This window comes from Canis lupus, chromosome 22 (genome assembly GCF_048164855.1).
Source record: "Canis lupus baileyi chromosome 22, mCanLup2.hap1, whole genome shotgun sequence".
Classification (NCBI taxonomy): domain Eukaryota; kingdom Metazoa; phylum Chordata; class Mammalia; order Carnivora; family Canidae; genus Canis; species Canis lupus.
The window spans coordinates 47797780-47819136 of NC_132859.1; the positions used below are offsets into that span (position 1 = coordinate 47797780).

The 21357-nt window shown below is 37.7% G+C and overlaps 1 long non-coding RNA gene and 1 other non-coding gene across 2 annotated transcripts in view; one reads left to right on the forward strand and one right to left on the reverse strand.

Annotated features, from left to right (window-relative positions):
- Window positions 1–375: 375 nt before the first annotated feature.
- Window positions 376–21357, reverse strand: part of LOC140614292 (uncharacterized) — a 232860-nt gene continuing 211878 nt past the window's right edge. Inside the window, exons 7-8 of the long non-coding RNA XR_012015192.1 lie at window positions 2503–2627; window positions 376–1344 (exon numbers count right to left, since the gene is read on the reverse strand). This is a non-coding gene — a long non-coding RNA (uncharacterized lncRNA). The remainder of the gene's footprint in view (window positions 1345–2502; window positions 2628–21357) is intronic.
- Window positions 16026–16130, forward strand: LOC140614549 (U6 spliceosomal RNA). The gene has a single exon (XR_012015387.1). It is a non-coding gene; the product is annotated as a U6 spliceosomal RNA (small nuclear RNA).

Here is a 21357-nt window from a genome sequence, read left to right on the forward strand (position 1 = left end):
ACATTCTTCCTGTTAAGTATCCCAATTTCTTCTTGTATTCTGATGCTCCAATTAATCTAGGAGAAGGGAAGAAAAGAATAGAAAGGGAAAGTAAAAAAAAAAAAAAAAAAAAAAAAAAAACAGGAGAAGGGAAGGGGAAAGAAGAAGAAGAGAGACATATGCACATCCTGAAAGAAACTGTATCTGATCCTAGTGCATGAGACAACCATCATCAGCCTCTCTCACCCAGGTGGAAAGAATAAAAAGAGGAAAATCACCAAGTATGTGAAAAGACTCAAAAAAAGGGAAAGTGTGAAGAATGAGAATTTTCTCCTCAGGAGTCACCCCTTGATTCCTCTGTTGAAAGGGAGTCTGTGACTTGGGTATAGACCAGGGAGTAATTTATTTATTGAGATACAAGGAAATCATGTGGATGTCGGAGGGAAGGCAGCAGATACGAGTTTGAATCCAAATTCCATATTAATTGACTAGCCTTGGAATACCTGGGTGGCTCAGTGGTTGAGCACTCTCCTTCCGCCCGGGATGTGATCCTGGAGTCCCGGGATCGAGTCCCACATTGGGCTCGCTGCATGGAGCCTGCTTCTCCCTCTGCCTGTGTCTCTGCCTCTCTCTCTGTCTCCCATGAATAAATAAATAAAATCTCTAAAAAAAAAATTACTAGCCTTGGACTAAGGATTTAACTGAGGCTTTGTTTTCTTAAAATAAAAATGAGAATAATATGCCCTTGATATTATTTTCAGTTCTGACTAATGTAAACTAAAGTGGACACTTGTTAAAGGAAATTAATAATTTACGGGATTAACAAAGGGGCATAGGAAACAAAATAATTCAATGGGCAAGTTAGAAGGAACACTGTAGCCTCATCCAGAATTTCCAGAGAGCAAGTAAATTCTTGCAATTTTCAGTCATTTTATAGCTCCATTGAAGATTTATCTACCCAGTATTAACTATGAATGGCCTGATTCACATTCCCTCCCTGGCTAAGGAGTCTTAATTTATTGCCTACCTGGATACTATAAAATGGGGAAAAAGTAATTTTCTAAAAGGAAGTCAGGCCACTACTGTCAAAAAAAAAAAAAAAAAAAGTGGAATGGATGTTTGGTGGGCCAAAACAAGTGTCTAAGACATCCTCATACAGTGCTTGCAAAAATTAGATACAAGACTATTGGCAAAGGACCAACAGATAAAAGCTAAAATCAGACAGGGGACATAAAGATCCTATGGTCCCATGAATTAGAGGACTACTTGGCTCTTTAAAACAGAAACCGAGCCCCTGAGGTCTTGTTTTCAGTTAAGCCACTTCTGAGGGATCAGAATCGGTTTAGCCATCTTCCTTTCACGGATCTGAAAAGAATCAACACAATGGGTTTCAGAACACTTCCTCTTTTCTCCTAACCTCTATTTAGCAAGACAAACTTTCTCTCTGGCCCCCCTTTCCTTCCACAAGTTCCCTTTTAATGTCCCTTGGAAGGGGGGTGGACATTGATTGGTGGATGACAATTCTAATTGTGGCTGTATCCTTGGAAACCACAGAAAATTGGCTATTTTTGGCTAATTTGTTACTGTGATTTTCATTACAACAACCAAGAGTATATTTTAACTACTGTTTTTACTCTAATTCAATTAGAAAATAAAAAATGTTTAAAGCCAAACAGCCCTTAGACTCTAAGTCTCTTTCTGTTTCTTTATATGCCTCAGTGGTGAGTATAATAAAAGCCAGGAGAGGAAGCCAATATGTATGTGACTTGCCTTCCTGGATTTAGCTGCAAGAAAGATGTCTTGATTATTTGTTGAGAGCAAGGTGACTTATGGTCTGTAATGTCTTCAAATCCCATCCAGGCAGTTCATGGCCATAGACCCAGATCCGACCCGACCAGTCACCTTTCTCTGGGAGGTGAGGTTAACTAAAAGGAAAATCATTTCCTATGGAAGTCTAAGTGAATGTCAAGTTCTTCAAGGCAGGAAATATGTAGCTGCTCCCAAAAATAGGCTGAAACCCATCCCCCTGAAGCTCAGATTACAGCATGATCAAGGTTATAGGAGCAAAGACTTCCTATCTTCTCAGGGCTCACACTAATATATTAGCGCAAGAAAGAGGGATTCATAACCATCAAACTTAATTAATTTGTATTTGCATTTCTACCTAGCCGGAGGGGAAACCAGGGAAAAAAAGGAAAGGCCTGTTGTTACTTTTTTATTGTCAACATACATTGTTATTGCTTCCCAGCCAATATCGTAAAACAAATTGGAAACAGGGTCCTTCCATCCCCGTTGTAAGTTCCAGATCACCACTCTCTAGCACACACAGTGTAGACATATATCCTAAACTTGGCCTGTCCAGTGCTATCACTTGTGAGTGTGAATCTCTAGGGTAGATGTAAAAAGCACAGGGACAGTTAGAGATTAGTCACTTAGACTACTATGTATGGTTGAACTCAAATGGCAAGGCAGCAATTACCCTTTCCAGCAGAGCTCAGCAGCACATGCTGTGTGTCGCCATACCTCCTGTGGTGCTCCCAGAAATGGTGGCCCATGACTTGCTAAGCAGACTGTTTTTGTATGGGAATGGGAGGAGTACTTTGCTTCTGTTATGTCCTTTCCAATCTTGTTTCACTAGCCTGAAAGACCTGAATAGAAAAGGAATAAGGAGTAAGGAAAGTGAAACAAACACCTAATTTTTGTCAGGTTTTTCATACTATTCGGATGTAAAATTTTTATATCTGTAGGTTTGATAAACTTAACATTTAATTACCAAAAGACTTGGGAGATAGGAATTTCAGAGAAAGTTTATTTTATACAAACTGTCCACTTACTCCTAAATGCATTCTACAAAATCCTACAAAAGAGACCAGAAGAAACTCCCTTTGTCAAGTACTCAAGAAACTAGAGAGGAGAAAACCAGCATTACTACTAAATATTCTTCGAGTTGTTGGTAAGAGATGCTGACTTTGAAATTGACCACCTGGCCTTTAATAAGGTTGGAGGATGCTAGAATGGCATAACCAGTTAGCAAGTTGTAACTGCCTGAGGAAAAATATTTGTACATGGCTGAAAGAAACAGCCATAGGGCAAAGTGATGATCACAATGGCCTGACCCACTGGAATATATGGTTATTGGTAATTGATAATGATGTTCTATCTGACAGGAAAAGATGGACAGCCCACCAATGTTCTGCTTGAGATTTATAGCCTTCAAATTCTATGCCTCACAAAGGCAATACCAGAGCCATCATGATAGGATCCTTTTACACTTGAGTTACTTCCCAGATGCAGATGTCTTTGAACTGAGAGAAAGCAGAGTATTCTAGAGGAAGGATTCTGCAATAACAAAGAAGTACTTACCATGAATCTTCCTCATAGCCTTCCCAAAAGGGCCTTGGGGCCATTAACCAGGCTAAGTGGGCATTGAGTAAAGAGATTTACCCAGACATTGGGAGGTTGTTGGAAGTTCAATTTAAATCAAAGCTAATCCCTAGGGACCCAGAATGTCATAGGAAATAATGAGGACGTTATAGAGGTCAAGTATTGAATAGACTGTGACTTGAGTATACCTCATAGTAGCCCCATCTGGTTCTTCATCTATATCATGTATATATCCTTGGTTACTCAGTGTATTTTAGACTAGTTAGCCTAGCAACTGGCATAATAATAATTTTGACCTGACTCATGGAATAGGTTTATTTTGGCAGGAAGATGAATGAAGGTTTCTAAAACTCCCTATCTATACCCAAATGCTAAGCCAAAAATATAATGACATCCTTGAGGAAATCACAGAAGAATCTACCATCATTTAAGACTTGAGAGATTTAGAGTGTTGATACTTCTCACCTTGACGTTTAACTTGCCAATTCGGTTAGTAGAGAAGATGGATAAATACTTGAGGATGACAAGTAGTAGACATATATTTAATTAGGTAATGACTCCATTTATAGCCAGTTTGTTAGATATGATCTGCTTACTGGAGGGAATCATAATCTAGAGTGGTCAGTATGCTGCTATTAATATAATCAATTATTTCTCCTTATCTCAAAAAGAGGCAACACCGGAATCTATTGCTTTTCCCTTAGCAGAAAGAGCTAATCAACTTTACCCTTCAGACTTAGCATTATTGCAGTGTTTTATATCTGTTTCACAATTTAATTTGCTGGGACTTTGATCTTCTCATCATCCTAGATATATCATGCTGGTTCATCATGTTACTGAGAGTAGAAAGCTAAAAGTAGTAACTACAGCAAGTGACTTGGAAACCCTTGCATGATAGTGGTGAGGAGATGAATCCTTTACAAATAGAGAATTACAGAATGCTTTTAATTTCTGGGGATCCAGTGATCTGGAGCATTTTGGCATATACTGTCTCAAGTGAAAGCATCCTGAATCTTGCATCCCCTGATACCAAGAAAGAGGCAATGAAATCTTGGGAATTTTACAGGCAACATATACCATACTTGTTGTGCTTTTCCAATCTGTTTACCAGGTTATTATAAACATTTCAGCTTTGAGTGAGTATGAGTAGAGCAAGAGGAAGCTATCCAGCTGGTCCAGGTTGTAATGTAGGCAGCTCTGCCATTTGGCATTTGTAACTCAGCTGATTCCATGACACTTGAAATCTGTGGTAGATGAGGATGCTGTCTAGAGCTTGTGAAAACCCTGGTAGGAAGATCACATTTCTTAGGTTTTTATGGATACAAATCCTGCATATTCTTTACAAAGTAACTATTACTTTGGAAACACTCCTGCCTCTTCTTATACTATGGTTGATGCTTATGCACCTGCCCATTCAAAACTGAGATCAACATCATGGACTGTATTACCTAGCAGCTCCAAGCCATGAAGTCAGACGCACAAAGCAACACTCCTTTATTAAATGGAAAAGGTGTATATGGAACTAGACCTAAACAGTTTCTGAAGCATAAGAAAGTTGCATGAGCAGATGGCTCACACATGCAGCATGTCTTCTCTTGGCACACAATCACCCGTCCATCCAACCCACACTTTTGATCTCATGGGGAGTTTCCTACGATTAGAGCAACTGTAATTTATCATATAAATCTGGACATTTTTGAGCTGAAAAGTAGGCCAGGACAAAAAAGCCTAAAACAAGACTGTCCTACTCAAACAATTATGCATTGTCACCCCACTGCAGTGATTTTCAACTAGGAATAGTCTTACCTCCCTTTCCCAAGAACATTTGGCAATGTCTGGTTACATTTTTGGTTGTCACCAGTTGGGGGTATATGATGGGTATCTAGTGGATACAGATCGAAGATACTGCTAAATATCCTAAAATGCAAAGAAAGATCTCCTCTACAACAAAGAGTCATCCAACCTAAAATAACAACGGTGCCTAGATTGAGAAGCTCTTCTATAACTACTTGACTTAGGGGAAAAATAGTATTGTATGGAAAGTTCTGCATGACAGACTAGTACCTGGGAGAGTGGACAGCTCTAGCTTTATAACCACACTCAGGGTGGAGTGGGCAGGAAAGAGTTGAAGAAAGGGAAATATCCCTAGTAAGCAGTAGTTTAAGGGTTATAACAAATTTCCACTTGGACTAGAAGAAGAGATGCTAATGTAATGATCCACCCAGATCTCTGAATGGAGGGTCATGTCCTTGGAAGGAACAAGGTTAGAAAACTTCAAAGAGATCTGAGGAAAATATATATTAATGTGCCACTAGTAAATCAACATTGTAAATGGGCATCAGGATCCCAATGCAGAAGAGGCTCTTAATTAACAAGAGGCATATTTGAGTCTTTCAGTTAACCAAATTCTGTTGAGCAGCCCAGGTTCCCCAGTGAGAGTCTCAAGATGTAGCCATAGTAACAGAGACGGTGACTGTACAAAGGTAAAAAAAAAAAAAAAAGAAAAGAAAAAAAAGCAAGATTGTCTTTCTTTCCAAGTTCAACTGGATACCCCCTTTGTTCAGTGCCTGATTTACTCTACTTCACTAATAGTAGTAACCATTCAGCAGCTGTGAATAGGGTACCATACTCTGAGAAGCTCAGCAACTTTCCTGGTAGTGAGGTGATTACATTGAATCCTTTCAATTATAGAAGAGCCAGTAATTTGTTCTCATTCTAAATAATGTGTAGATTGGACCCAAATTTTCTTTACCTGACAAATATGCTTCTGCCAGCATATTCAAAAGTCTTATAGCATTAATATGGTATCATGCAAATGATGCTTTCAATCAAAAAATATAATGAAATGAACGAAACAAAAACAGAAACCTGATGCCTATGGGATTTAATTTTATTTAATGTACCCCATCTTCCAGAAACAGCTTGTGTCAAACAATGTAACCTACTAGAAAGTTAGTCATAACACCAGCTGGGAAATAACACCATGCAAGTTCAGGGCAGAGATCTAGAGGAAATAGCTTATATTCTAAACTAAAGATAAACATATGGTGATTTTTTTTAAGCCAGATTTTTTTTAAGGTCCATGAATCAGAGAGTTCAGGAGGAAATTACAATTAAAATGTTGCATCTACTATATTGTATATTATCTTTATATCTTGATTTTCCATAAGCCAAGCTAACCTCTTGCTCATAAAATATTTTGTTCTTTCTTATTTACTCACCATATATAATAATGTATCCTATACCATTTTATAAGTGACTTTCTATTAGACACTATATCTTACTTTTCTTTGTTTCCTCAGTACTTAGCAGACAGTGGAGGCACTCAGTAAATATGTATTTAATAAATGCATGAATAAATAAACAGTTAAGTCAATAAATAATAAATAAAGCCGAATCGGATATTTTCATTTTTTTCAAATGACCTCATAGGAAATTTGCCTTCATCTGTGCATGTTCTTACCCAAGCCAGGAATGACTTCATGCTAGAAGCATTATTATGTAAAGGATATAGTCACTTGTTTTCATTGATTTTACTGTCCACTTTTAGAGAAACAAATGAATAATAGAAATGCACTGCTCAGGCTTTTATCACATTACCTATTCACTGTGACTTGCTGTTGGATAAGAATCTAAATTATTTCAGCATAATCAGAATGCCAATGATTATAAAACTAAATAATTCTAAAATGTATCCTACCACCCCTACAGTTATACTGTTTATAACTATCATCTATCTATCTATCTATCTATCTATCTATCTATCTATCACTTCTATCCTCTACCTATCTGTCTGTCTCTTTTAGGGGCAACCAGCACCGAGTAAGCAGGCAATAATCACATAATATCACTTCCAAACACAAAATTCTGTGACACTTGAAACACTGTTTCTTTTATGATCTCTCTGCTTTCAAAAAAACTCTTAATCACTGCAATCAGATGTGATCGATAAATCAAAATAGAGGAAAGATTCTTTGAACTAAACTTTGGCTCAGCAGAGTTATAAATAAACAAACAAATGAGTGAATGGAATGAATGAATGAATAAGAAAAGAGACTAATCTTGGGCATTCCCTTGTTGTAACTTGTTTTCAATGACACACTTTGAGCACATTTGAAGTAAGATGAAATTTTAATGGAAAGATATCTCTGAAAGAATAGAAATCCTTCAGTAATCACAATGAAAGATGGAAGAGGAACCAGATGTAGAGGTAGCAACAAAGCCAAGAGACAATGTGTAGCACCCTGCTAAGTCACTTAACTTTTGAGGCATGGTAAACCACCCCAAAATTCAGTGGCTTAAAAATACAGACCTTTATTTAGCTCACACTTCTGCAGGTCAGCAATTTGGGTCAGATTTATCTGGATGATTTTTCTAGTCTTGGTTAGGCTGTCATGCTTCTGCAATCAGCTGCCAGATTGACTGGTTACCAGTTACCCTAGAATGTCCTCAGCAGGATGCCTTGGGAATTTTGCAGCAGACTATTTCAGACTTGTTCACATAGCAACAAGAAAGCTATCACAAGCATGCAAAGCCTCTTGAGGCCTAGGTTAGCAACTGTCATAGCATTATTTTGCTGCATTATACTGGTAAAAGAAAGTCATGTCAGTTCAGATTCAAGAAGAAGAAAAATAGAGTTCACACTTTGATGAGAGGAACTACAAAGTCATATTGCAAAGAACATGGTTATAGACAGGGCTGAGGGATGGTGGTCATTTGTTTTTGCAATTTACTGCCCCTCTGTCCAGAGAGCAAGCTGACTGATTTACAGCATGGCTGGCAATTAATGGCTAATATCATAAAGAGTCTCATCTTAATGAATTAATGGATAGAATCTGGACTTCAGAGTAACAAGTAACCCATGCAACAAGATATTTGACTTTGGACAAGTTACTTTTCCTACCTGTAAGAGATAGGCGTTATTATTTTTACCATTAAGACTAAAATTGTCAGTGAGGCATTCTGCTAGAATTTGAAGACAAAAATATGCTAAAACCTGCTATAATACTTGACATATATTCATTGTAATCTAGGTGCATTATGCAGACTGAGGCAAGTCACTTTCGACTTTTGTTTTCTTATGTGTTCAACAGTAACATTCCAACTTGGCCCTCATAAAAGTCAAGTGAGAAGTAACTAATACATGGTAGATCAGATGTTGAGTGATGAGAACTTGCTCCTTTATTTTTTTTTTTATCTTTTTTTAAAAAGAGTTTATTTATTTATTCATGAGAGACACACAAAGAGAGGCAGAGGCACAGGCAGAGGGAGGAGCAGGCTCCATGCAGGGAGCCTGATGTGGCACTTGATCCTAAGTCTCCAGGATCACACCCTGGGCTGAAGGTGGCACTAAACCACTGAGCCACCGGGACTGCCAGAACTTGCTCCTTTAAACCAACCTGGGTCTGAGGAAGACCTCACAGGAACATAGCCTTTTATAGGATGGCTGTTTGCCACCAAATGAAGAGGTTCACAGGTTTTGAGAACTCTCAGTGATAAAGTGGAGTTTAGTCTGGGTGGACCCTTGCCATTTTAACAAAGGCAGTGCATTAAAATGAGAGAGGTCAGGCTTTAGAGTCTGATGGAGTTGGATTCAAACTCCAAATCTTACACAGTTTTTTTGTTTTGTTTTGTTTTTAGCGTCCCCCGCCACCTTTAAATCTTACACGGCTTTATGGGTGACTCCTGCAAGTTGTTGAAAATCCCAGGTCTTTTATTTCCTCACTTGCAGAATGAATTCTGGGATCCAGGTGTGTTTATTCAGGCTCTCTATCCATTCCCATCTTTCCTTTAAAAAAAAAGATTTTATTTATTTATTCATAAGAGACACAAAGAGAGAGGCAGAGACATAGGCAGAGGGAGAAGCAGGCTCCATCCCAGGACTCTGGGATCACTACATAAGCCAAAGGCAGACGCTCAACCACTGAGCCACCCAGATGACAACGCCATTCCCACCTTTCCTAATGTAAATGACCCTAGCTTCCTCAGTAGGTCCTGTGCCTGACATCTACCTCAGCTCTCAATCAGCAGTTTGAACTCCTGGAGAAAGAAAATGGCACGGAGATCTACTGAATATAGTCACCCAGGCACATGACACATATTTTTGTGCTTCGTAAGAGAGAAGACAGATGCTGGTGCTGACATGACTGAAGCCCTATGAAAATATTAATTATGGAATACCATTAGCTGTCCACCCAACCTAAGCTACCTTCCAGTGAGCCAGTCTCAAGGGCCATTTTCTGTTAACTTATGATTTAATCAAATGTTCCATCACTTTCAGATTTTATTGTCTCCAATCCATTCAAATCCTACTTCTCATGGCTCCTACAACACAAAAGCCTATGACTCTACTTTCCTAATAAGCTTAAAAGTCATAAGAGACACCAAATGGATCTAACGGTCCTATACAACCCATAATATGCCTTATTACTTTTCCCTAAATTACTGTCAGCGTCAGCTGACCTAGGCCTGGAGGAGAACCAGCCTTGTTATGAGTATCCCTCCAAATATGTCTTCCACAGCATAAAATATTGCTTCAGAGTTTTGGTGTTATTATTTTCTGCACAAGGCTGGGGTTTCAAAAAAATAGGTTCCATATCAAATTCAACCGTATTTGGAAAAGCTGGCTATATATGATGACATTACACAATTATTTACCTTTACTTACAGGGCTTTGATCCTAATAAAGATAAGGTTTTCTGAATAATGAAGACACAACTGAAATTCCAATGGGATAGATATGGGGCAAACCCTGTATGTGCAGTGTTAAGAAGCAGCAATAAATTCAGTCATATCTAATTATCATTATCTCTTTAGTAGAACATTCATGCCCAATCTCCTTTGCACAAGCTCTTGATTCCTTACTCCTAACTGTCCACAGTTTGCTTTTCTCAATAATTATATTAAGTTAGATAAATTAGAGTCTAACCAAAACTAATTTTGCATAATATCCGAGTCCATTTGTGCAGAGTCTCTAAAAACCTCTGAGCTATTTCTCCAGGCAGTAGGATAGCTAATTATTTACCTCCTAGCAGCCTCTAAGGCACTTCTGATCCTATGTTTAGAACAGAGAATGATTCCATTCGATTAGGAGAAAAAAATGCCCACAGCTTTCCTAAGATAACATGAAAATTCCATCTATCCAAAGGGACTAAGTAATTTACTCTCTGCAGATTCCTTTGGATCCTGAAATAATGTGCAGTGATGCACAGGCACATGGTCATTATGCCCCAGATTTCCTCGTTTAGGAAATCAATTCTTAAACATTGGGGATATGCAAATTCAATTATTCTTGAACTGCAGAATGATAATCATGCACTGAAATCTGTATTAGCATATCCATGTGGAGCAGGCTTCTCCTCCCCCAGGGTTCTCTGCCACCTGTTGAATTAATTTGGTCTCATCCCTTGACATCCATCAGGTTCTGCATATGACAGGGGCAGCAGGCTAACTTAACCTGTTGTCAGAGGAAACTGCAAAGTTACATGAGAGAGTCACATCTCAGCAGAATACTACAGAGAAGAAGCAAAAACTGGAACAAAATGTTTAGCCAATCCATCACCAGCTATCCCCGAACAATATACCTTGGCAAACAAGGACCATTGAAATCTAATTAAGAAGTTTCTCTTCTGGCCCACTGGGGATCTGCACAATGACACAAGAACAGTGCTTAACTGGCATGGTGCTTGCTAAGCAAGCACCTGGGAGTTAAATTCTGTCTTATTGTTCTTTTTAAATATTTCTGAACTACAGGGAAATTCTATTGTCATGATTCTAGAGAGGCAGAAACAAATTTCATTCTCAATCTGATTTTAATCTACACGCAGAGAAAGAAAAATCTTGCATTGTATTCATCACTCCCCCACTGACTCAAAATCTTCCAAAGGCTTAGGATATTTGTTATATATGGAAATTTGTTATGTGTGGATATATATATATGTGTGTGTGTGTGTGTGTTATACATGGATATATGTTATATATGGATTATATATATTTATATACACGGATATATATACAGCACATAACACTTCCTGTCCCAAGGAACACTTGCTGGCCAGCTATGTTGCAGGGCTGTTTGTGAAACTGTAAGTTTCTATGTCTTATTCAATTGTGATATCCCACAGATCTATCACATACAAAGTGCTCAATAAATGGACAATATTTCTGGCACAAATGGATTAAGGAAGCTAACTTTTCAATTGGTAAGAATAAAAAAATACATTGCCCTCAACCTTACTCATGTTAGCGGCTTTAGATATACATAGGACAAAATTATATTACAGCACTATAATGTCTTCTGGTATAATTATGATAGCATCAATCTTTGACATATCAGAAAAAATACACCTTTATTTAGATCGATTATGAAAAAGAAGTGAGGTTTCTGGTCTCTTCCAACATTTTCCTCGGTTTTTCCATCTTACAACCACACTAGTTTCCCTATTCCAATATTGAACTATTATTTTACTTTTTCTACTCCTCCCAGCACTATGTTCCCACCTTCCTTCCAACACAGCCACGGTTCCTCCAGCTACAGCCTCCAATGCCACCACGAGGCTTCTCACTACTGAGCTAATTCAATAGTCCACCACACCCTCTTGTCTGTGCTGCCAGGTTTTCAAACACTCCAGATAACTTCCTTGCTGAAGAATTCAGGCATTATACAATTGCTGGGGATCTCTGTGTAATGAAGATTGGGCTTTTTAAAATATATCAATGAGCTTATTTTTCTTTAAAATTTTTGTGTACATTGTCTCTTACCTGAGTAAGAGGCAGCCTGCAAAAGAGCTGGAGATAAAAAGATAGAGTTAAGATTACTGTTTGCCATCTAAAACAAGCATAAAAGCAACAAAAGGACAGTGTAAAGCTAGGATGTACTGCAAGAAAGAAAAAATTCTCAGTTATTTTATCTCGCTTATAAACATATCCAGAGAGCATCTGGATGCAAAGGCCATAGAGACTGTTCTTCTGTGCCTGGGGAGGGATGCAGAGATCATATGAGAGAGAAGCAAGAAGTCCTAAGGCTGGCCTTTCTAGCTCAAAGAATTATTTGAGGGGTGGACAGTGGAGTGAGAGGAAGGGAGCGGATCATTGACTTAGATATAAATGCTAAAATTGTAAAACTTCTACAAATAAATAGAGTATCTTCTTAATCCTGAAGTTGACAAAGATTTCTGAGATAGAATTCAAATAGGACTAACTAGAAAATTAAAAATGAGAAATTAAGTGGTCATTAAAAACATAAAGAAACAAATTTTTGTTGGATCCTTGGACTTCCCTTGGCTTCCATGTGGTTTGGAGGCCCCAAGAAGTCCCTGTGAGGCCCTTCATAAAGTAGACAGTAGTGTGGCCCAGCCAGTGAGCTCCTCCATGGTGAGGGACAGGTTGAGGTTACCAAACAACAGAGGTGGCGGTTAGGTGGCAGATACTGCTACAATCAGAGGCTGTTCCAACACAGAAGAGGGCTGTGCTGGTGGGCCTATCTAAAAGAACTGCCAATCTCTTACTGATCTGAGGAAGGCAAGCCTCCAGCTACATCAAACAAAGGCTTCAGCAGCAAAATCCAGTAGAACACTCATGAATGGAACCAGTTTTAAAAGCCACAAGTCCAAGGAGTAGCCTACACTAGGCTCTTCAGAGCAAAACTCAGGAAGACAACCACAGGGGCCGAGTTGACTCTGAGTTGAAGGCAATCAAGACCCTATGGGCTCACCAGAAACTTTTGCCCCTCCCTTACCTACATAGACGAATCGAAGATCTAAAATATAAAGAAATTAAATGTTTTCAGGGTCTGACCAGCTAGAAGGACAGAAGTGCCATTTCCTGAAATGAGGAAAGTGGTGGTTTCAGAGGAGGGAAAAGGAGGGTTAAGTTTTGGACAAGTTAAGTATATGGAGCTTGCTGGACATCCACATAGAAATGTCAAGTCAGCAGTGGACAATAGGAGCCTGGAATTCAAGTGAAGACAGGGCTGGCAATATAAGTTTGGGAGTTAATTTTCAAAACCATAGGAATGGGCTAGGGAGTAAGGGTAAACAAAAAAAAAAGTAGTCTAATGCCTGGATCCTGGGGCACTCCAGCATAGATAGATCAGGAAGGGAGCGATTCTCCTGGTTCAGAAAGTAAAAGTGTCGATGATATAGTTCTTGGCTCAGCAATAATTGATTTCATGAAAAATTGTACATGTAATTGTACTAAGAGAAAGGAAGAAGGAAGAATAGGTATGTGTGGAGTTATCAAAGTGACACATGATCCACTTCCAAAGTAAGAATATAATAAATTACTCAAAATTATGAATAAATAGCTTTATAAAGATGATATATGGAAACAGGAAGGTTTATACCATGAGGAATAACTGAAGAGTAGAAAACAGCTTCTTTGGTGTGGGAGGCAGAGGGATTGGAGGATGGGGAATGAAAGAATGGAGCAAGAGATTACTCTTCATTTAAACTTCATACAGTTGACCTTGAACGACAGGAGGATTAGGGGATTAGGCCACCACCTGACTCCATGCACAGTGGAAAATCTGTATACAACTTTTGACTCCCTGAAAATTTAACTACTAAGAGCTTGCCCTTGACCAGAAGTCTTACTGATAACGTAAATGGTTGATGAACACAACTTCGTATGTTATGTGTATTATACACTATATACTTAAAATAAAGAATAGAGAAGAGAAAAAAATGGAGGCGTTTTTCCAGAATAAAAGTTATTAGCAGAGATAAATTATGTCTGAGTGACCCATCTCTGTGGCTGGGCAAATATCTAATTCTTAAACATCTGCTCCCTTTCTTGTTGCCCTATGAACTGCATTCCTTTCCTCCAATGTCTCAGACTCCTATAACCTTCTCACTAGTTCAGGAGGACACATATGCCTTATTTTGCCTGTCTTTGGAATTTCTGTGTCTGTGTGAAGTCCCTGTATGTACCTATTAAATTTTATTTTCTCCTGTTAATCTGCATTGTGTCCATTTGATTCTTAGTCTAGCTAGAAGGACCTTTGAGGGGATGGAAATTCTTGCATTCTGATAGGCCTCTTCCAATTCTTCATAGCAGTAGGTGATTATATTAACCAATTTCTTCATAAATGTAAAGTTTATTTTTATGAGATTCGGGATTAAACTCAGGGTACTTGTGTTGTTAACCTGTGACATCCATCAAGCTAGGCAGCCACTATTATCCAGCAAGCAAAGTATAAATGTGACAATAAAATGCCCCAATAAGGGTTCCCAGGAGGGTAAATGGATCCTCTAATCTCTACTTGCAACAGCATTTGCACATAATATATTTTACTACATTTCTGCCAGCCCATTGGACAATAACTTTCTTGAGAATGGGAGAACTCCTTATTCTTTGAATATTTACACTATGTAGAAGCATATAGGATAATCCATTATGTAAAATGATGAAATTTACCTTTAGCTCTAAATCTCCAGACAGGGCACGTGGGTGGCTCAGTGGTTGAGCTTCTCTCTTCTGCTCAGGGTGTGATCCCAGGGTCCTGAGACCGAGTCCTGCATCAGGATCCCCTTGGGGAGCCTGGTTCTCTCTCTGCCTCTCTCATGAATAAATAAATAAAATCTTAAAAAATAATAAATAAATAAACTTCTAGACAATTAGAGGAATTAGATTTTTAAGAGTCTATTGAAGAGACCGTACAGTAACCAAATGTTCAAGATTTTTTTTTTCAAATGTTCAAGATTTGAGGGAGTCAAGATATCTGCCAAAAGAAGGAACTACATTGATATAAACCTGAAATTAGTTTTTGTGTTTCCCCTAGATATGTTCAATTTGGTGATAGAACAAGAATTGAAGAAGTCCAAAAGAAAATCACAGTGAAATGACTGAGATATCATGGACAGTCTGTACAGTTTTCAACAATCTCAAAATACTGAGGATGTAACAAATGAAGTTCCAGGTCTGGTAAGAAGGAGCAGCTTCTCTATATTCCCCAGGCTTTTAGCCACTGTATTTAACATTCTATGGCACAAGAATAAAAGCAAACAGAGAGACCAGCATTTACTAAGAATAAAACTTGACTTGAAAGTAGTTCTTATTAAAAGACTTATTAAAACTTCTTAGCAGACTAGCAATACCAGAGAAAGGATTTCCTTAATATGATAGAAGGTATCCTAAATACATATATAGTAATAAATATAAATTATAAATATATAATAATATATAAATATTATAAATATATAATAATATAAATATATAAATAATAATGGGTAAATATTTTATATAAATACATATATAATATATACATATATCTTAATGGTTAAATATCTAAAGATTTCCTTCTGATCTAGAATGAGACAAAAATGCCCTCTCTTACTACTCTTTTTCTTACCACTCTTTTTTTCTTTACTGGAGATCCTATAGTCAGTATTATAAGACAAAACATGCATATTTATACATTCACATATTAGTTATATATGTGTATATATGTGAGTATGTGTGAATAAAAGGAATAAATAAAACTGTTAATTTTATAGAACATGGTTATATATATAAAACATGCCTAAATATATATAGACAAATATGGAAATATGAGAGTTCATTTAGCAAAATCATTTTTTAGAAATCAACATAAAATGTATATTTATATAATTAGCAATAGACAAAATACTATTTTCAATGACATCAAAACATCAAATACCTATGTTCGCTTCAGCAGCACATATACTAAAACTGGAATGATACAGAGAAGACTAGCATGGCCCCTGCACAAGGATAACACGCAAATTCATGAAGCACTCTATATTTTGGGGAAATCTCCATAATTTTCAACTTACAAATTTTTTAAGGCATTTCTGCATTTTTACATGTGTGTGACTTGATTGGTGTTATTAATGTTTTTGTAAATATTTGCTATTTTTTTATTTCACTTAATTCTAACAATTTTTTACTTTAATAAAATGTTCTAAACATTGAAAAAAATTAAATACCTGCAATTCAATCTACAAAATGCTTTCAACATTTCCATATAAATAAATTAGAAGAACTTTTACAATAAATTAAACATTTTTTAATAGAGGGCTATGCCATGTTCATGGATAAAAGGTAAAATATTTAAAAATATAAAAACACTAAATTGGGGTAGCCCAGGTGGCTCAGCAGTTTAGTGCTGCCTTCAGCCCAGGGCCTGATCCTGGGGACCGGGGATCGAGTCCCATGTCGGGCTCCCTGCATGGAGCCTGCTTCTCCCTCTACCTGTGTCTCTGCCTCTCTCTCTCTCTGTCTCTCTCTCTCTTTGTGTCTCTCATGAATAAATAAATAAAATCTTTAAAAAAAAACACTAAATTTACCTATACATTCCATGGAATCCCAGCATATATGTGGGTGTGCATAAATTTATATACTGATTCTAAAATTTGTATGGAAATCCAAAAGACCAAAAACACCAAGACAATCTTGGAGTGGACGGACAAATTTAGAACACTTACACTAGCAGACATCAAGTCTTATTATAAAGTTCCAAAACTTGAGATTGAAAGGTATTGGCATATTGTTAAGCAGTAAGCTGAAAAGAACAAAATGGAGTGCAGAACCAGACCACATACACAGTCACCTGACTTATACAATGAGGGAAATACAAATACCATAAGCTACAAACCTAGGTAGAATAGTAACTACAAATCATGACACAAAAGGTAAAAACTGAGGAGGCCACTTTTAGGCAACACACTTGAGCAATGGAAACTTGATCAAGGCAAAAGGGCCCACACCACTGAGATGAATGCAAATAGGCTCTTTAAGTGACCCACCTCAAAATAGCCATAGATTCTAACCAATCAGAGGGCTATACTTACAACCAGTCACAGTCACCAAAAAAGGGAAAATTTGATAGTTCTCATACCTCTTCACTCCACTCTATAACTATGGCCCCTCAACCCCACAGCAGACAGCCTCTCCTTTGCTGTCCTACCTGCTGCTCCTTTGCAGCATATTCAGTAAACTTCATTCTATTTTGTTCTGCCTTGGCTGAATTCTTTCATTGCCTATGACACTAGCTCCCACCCAACAGGGAGACCCCATAACAATTACAATAAAAAATTGGAAAAAGTCTTAGACATTTCACAAATAATGGAGTGTTCAAGTGTTCAATAAGTACATACATGTAAAAGTATTCAACTCTTTTAGTCGCGTCAAAGAAAAATGACACCAAAAGGAATTAAACAGGCAAGGGACTCCTTATTCAAGACTAATAGGGGTCAAGATAATTGCAGTAGGGGAGAGAGATTGAACTCAACTTGCTAAAACAAGAAGCAGGGAAGTTTTTGAGCATAGGCTGAGCCAGCAGGTCCTCTTGGAGGACCTTAGGAGGGAGGTTGGTCAAGGCAAGAGTAGGCCATCTGTGTTTGCTAATAGGTGCTTATCAAGAGACTTGGAGAAGATTTACATTTCAAAGGACCAGACATACTCTAATGGGAGATAAAGGGCCTGTATATTAGCTAGGATGCACCAGGGAAGCTACTCTCCAAATGGGTTGAAAGCTCTCAGCAGAAGTGAGGAAGGGGGAAGAGAAAAAGCCCCAAAGGAATGCTTTGCTCTGCAGAACCAGCAGTTCTAGCCAGAGAGATGCCCAACTAGATGTTTTACCTGATATCCCTGTACTGGGCATTCCTGGCCCCTTAGGTGAGCTATTTTGAGCTGGAATGGAGCTGAGAATCTGCATAGAAGCCCTGTTAGTTGTTCTGAAGTTACCTCTGGCTCATTATAATACTAAGATCTCCTCTTATGGAAGTTTTCTGCCATTTTTTTTAACATACAATGTATGCACTAGCATGTTGACATGTTGAACATGTGCAACTGAACCAAAGTGCTCGTGCAACCTGCCTGCTCCCACCCCTAGCACACTGAATAAAGAGATTTCCTATACTAATACCACCAGGAGACATTTGTCTCCTTACTTGAAAAAGTAATAAAAAGTTCTTTGCTTTCAATACTATTTCTGGGGTTGTGTTCAATTTGATGTTCCCCAACTGTGGTTCATAAATGGGATATCTCTTGATTGGATGAAAGCCCCCAAATATGGGGCAACCATCATGTAGAAGCTGGTGGCACTGGCAGTGAAAGTATTCACTGAGGCAGAACAAAGGAGTCAGAAGTTTATTGAATAAACCCACCACAAGGAAGGGTTGGGGTCAGGACAGCAGAGGAGAGACTGCAACAAAGCAGTGGGTGGTGGCCATTTTTAAAGGGGGAAGATGAGGAGGTAAGGTCATGTATAGAATCTTCCATTTTTGGGGAATTGTGCCTACATCTAAGTAGCCCATTGGTAAGGTAGGGTCTATGGATATTTTGAGGTGGGTGGCTCAATGGACCTGTCTTCAGCCAGGTGGTTACTGTGACCCTTTCTCTATTCCATTGTTCAAGCATGTTCACCTAAAAGCAGCCTCTATACCAACCAGTGCACTCTTTTAGTTCCATTAGTCATAGTTAGACAGAAATCTATGTGAAGCTTAGCCAAGCTGAGGGGAACTTGAAGGCTATCTTGATCATTTTCAAAATGATCACTAATCTTTCATTTATTGCTATAATTTTTTCACTTTAAAACTGCTGATGAAGTTCTGAAGCTGCCGGTAAAACTCTAAATGAAATAACACAAATCAAAGTGCCCAACACAGGGGCATCTGGCTGGCTCAGTTAGTAGAGCATGATCTCAGAGGCACAAGTTTGTGTTCAAGGCACATCTTGAGCGTAGAGTCTACTTAAAAAAAAAAAAAAGTGCCAATACAGGACCTGGTCAGTACAGGCATATGGGTTGAATAAAATGAACAAATGATCGCATAATAATCATAAAATTGGTAAATTGGTGCTCACAAGTTATTAGCGGATTTGAGCTTAGATGAGTAAAATACCATAAATATGTTGATTAACCTTCCTAAATGTTCACTAAATGTAAAATGATGCTACCTCAGGCCTTAAGAATACATCTTCATTTAGATAATAAATATAATGGGGGTGATGAAAGGCACACACACAAAGACATCCAGAAATTGACAGCTGGTCTTTAAAAGATTAAAAAAATTCTGTCACTTTCTTGCTCTCCCAAATCACACCGTCACTTCTAAGATATAGATGGGGTCATGACCATGAATGTTAAACTATAAAATTATTTTTAAACTCATATCAGCCTTGGAAAGAGATAGTTTTATCCAGATATTAGCAAAGAAACCATTAACCAAAATGTTATTATGACCAAAAATCATGTGACAAAATTAAAGATGTGGAGTTTGAACCCATAATTGTCAGACTCCAAGCTGATGTTCTTTCTTTGCAGGTAGTAAAAAACATTCCAGTGCTGATATGCTAGGGGCATTTGCAAGGAAAATTAGGAAGTGCTCAATACCCACGGTAATGTTATCGCTTAAAATAAGCAAAGTGGGAAAATTCAATAAACCCCAAGCTCCAGCAAGTTATTTACCTCTAATTTTAGAATGCCTACAATAAAACCACTACAGTAACAACAAAAGTGACTGCTGTCATCACCTTCCCTGTTGGAGTGACGGCTGCACATTTGTAAAACAAGGAAATGTGATGATTATTCAAGAACTATACACAAATGACCTGCCTGCCTGTGATAAAAATGAGCTGACAGCCTTTGGCTGTTTTCACATAAATTTGGGTCCAGAATGTCCCTAGTTAACAACAGGCCTCCCTCCATTTAGCCCCCTGTGCATTTTTTTCCAATGTAGGAATAAGAATTCTTTAAGACTCAGCAACTTCTACCAATCTTTCAGGGCTCTTTTAGTTCTCAAGCTTTATTTTTGTGCTATCACATATACACAGAAATATGCACAAATCATAAGAGTAAATACTTGCAAATTGTAAACACTTCTGCCAGTTATAAATATCAGCCAGTCAGCCCAAGAATAGAATATTAGAGGCAACCCAAAGCCTTCTCTTAGACTTACTCCCATCATGACCACTCAGCCTCCTTAAAGCCAGCCACTGTCCTGACTTCTCTCCATGGATTAGTTCTGTTTGTGAACTTCATACACATGCAATCATACAGTGTATATTCTCTGTTTTGCTTTATTGCATTCAACATTATGTCTGCATAATTCATTTATTTACATACTATATTATAGGAATATAACACCATTTCTTTCTCCTTTTCTCCTATTGTTAAATACATGGGTTCTTTCAAGTATCCAGCTCTTTACCTTGCCCACAGCTGCCTGAAAAAATTTTAGATAGAGGACCTGCTCCAAGAAGAGAGACATTACCATCGATAACCACATTACCCTATGAACTAGCTAGAGTAGACCAGAAAGAACCTAGCAAGGGCTATTTGATCAAATTCCTCTATGTCCCATTGTTTCTGAGTGACCCAGCAAACATTTGTTCATTAAACATTTACCCTTTTTTATCTTCCTATAAATTACATTTCTTCTCTTTGTAGTCCCAGGACCCTACTCCTTTCTCATTAGTTCAGAATGGCAAATGTACTTCATTTTGCCTGACTGTCTTTGGAATTTCTATGTCTGTGTGGATTCCCTGTATATATGAAATTAAATTTAATTTTCTCTTGTTAATCCATCTCATGTCAATTTGATTCTTAGTCCAGTTAGAAATACCTTGAAGGAAAAAGGAAAGACCTTGAAGGGAAAAGGAAAAGTCTTCCAATCCATCACAGACATCTTCACACAGTTAAAACAAAACAAAATGAAATGAAAATTCACAGAAGAGAAATTGGAAATCTTTGCCGAAACTACATATTTATTATCTACTCTTTTACCTTTATCCTACTTTTGGAAATTTAACCTTGAAGTTTCATCTCTAAAATAAGAAATAATATATGCAATATTATTTATGGCAATAGTGAAATATTGGAAATGCAAAACTAAAAACAAAACAAAAACCCTACCAAAAAACCAGAATGATTGAATTTCAAATAAACAATGGTGTACCCACACCGTAGAGAACTTTGCTATCCATATGAATAAAAAAGATCTTTATACAGTGATATGGACTTGTACTGACAGT